The sequence below is a fragment of the Solanum pennellii genome, chromosome 7 (genome assembly GCF_001406875.1).
Source record: "Solanum pennellii chromosome 7, SPENNV200".
Classification (NCBI taxonomy): Eukaryota; Viridiplantae; Streptophyta; class Magnoliopsida; order Solanales; family Solanaceae; genus Solanum; species Solanum pennellii.
This window is the reverse complement of record NC_028643.1, coordinates 40,083,300-40,084,314: the sequence shown is the minus strand read 5'-3', so window position 1 is coordinate 40,084,314 and position 1,015 is coordinate 40,083,300. Positions and strand designations below refer to the sequence as shown.

The 1,015-nt window shown below is 30.7% G+C and overlaps 1 pseudogene; it reads left to right on the top strand.

The window, feature by feature from the left end:
* Nucleotides 1-719: 719 nt before the first annotated feature.
* Nucleotides 720-1,015, top strand: part of LOC114077894 — a 10,502-nt pseudogene continuing 10,206 nt past the window's right edge.

Sequence of the window (1,015 nt, the reverse complement as noted above, 5' to 3'; positions counted from 1 at the left end):
GTCTCTTCTTGCCTACAAAAAATAAGGTATTTGTACAAAGTTAATACATTTTATTACATTGTTTATTTCAACTCAAATTACTATATCTAATTTTATTTTGTTTATTTGATTTTTAAGTTTGAGAATATAGTGGCTAGTGAAGATGAAGCATCCAAATTCAGGCTTCCTAAACCTCGTGATTACCATGCTGAAATTTTGAAATTGAAGCCTAAAGGATCAAGTCATAGTCTAGACATTTTGACCAATAAAGTTATAGAATTGAGAAAGAGCTTGTAAAGGTATATACAAACTCGACTTTAGGCTTTTTATTTTAAAACTATTATATTTAAATATTTGTGTTATGGTTTAATATCTATTAGGTGAATGAAAATAAGAAAGCACTTGAAGAGAAAATTGATTTAGGATTTAATGAAATCAAAGAATTTGTGGTGAATTCAAACAAACAATTACTAGAGGATATTTCTTTGCTTTTTGGTAAGAGTGCTGGTAGTATCTCTATTATCCGTGAAGTCAGGGAACCATCTAAGAAGCATGTTGGCAAGTCATTTTCGGGTGGATTAGGCTTTAATGGAGGTTTGTTTATATTTTTAGTACATTTCTGTTTTATATTGATGATATAATATTAATATATAGTCCAGTAACTTCTTCCAGTTAATGTAGAAGTGACAGGAAGTTGACATTTCATTTTCCAGTTAATTTTAATATGTTTTTCTTATAATATGTTAATTTCATATACAACATTATCTTAACGCATTTGTAAGTGAATCAAGAGGGCACGATGCTCATGTGTCACGACCCAAACGAGCCGCGAGTGGCACCCACACTTATCCTCCTATGTGAGCGAACCAACAAATCTAAACCCCAACGTCTTACCAATATTTCAACCATAATGAACAAAATATAATGCGGAATACCAAAACTCATTGATATAACCAATAAATAAACTTCTAAAGTATAATCCTTATCATCCCCAAAATCTGGAAGTCATCACATCAAGAACATCTATCCTCAAATT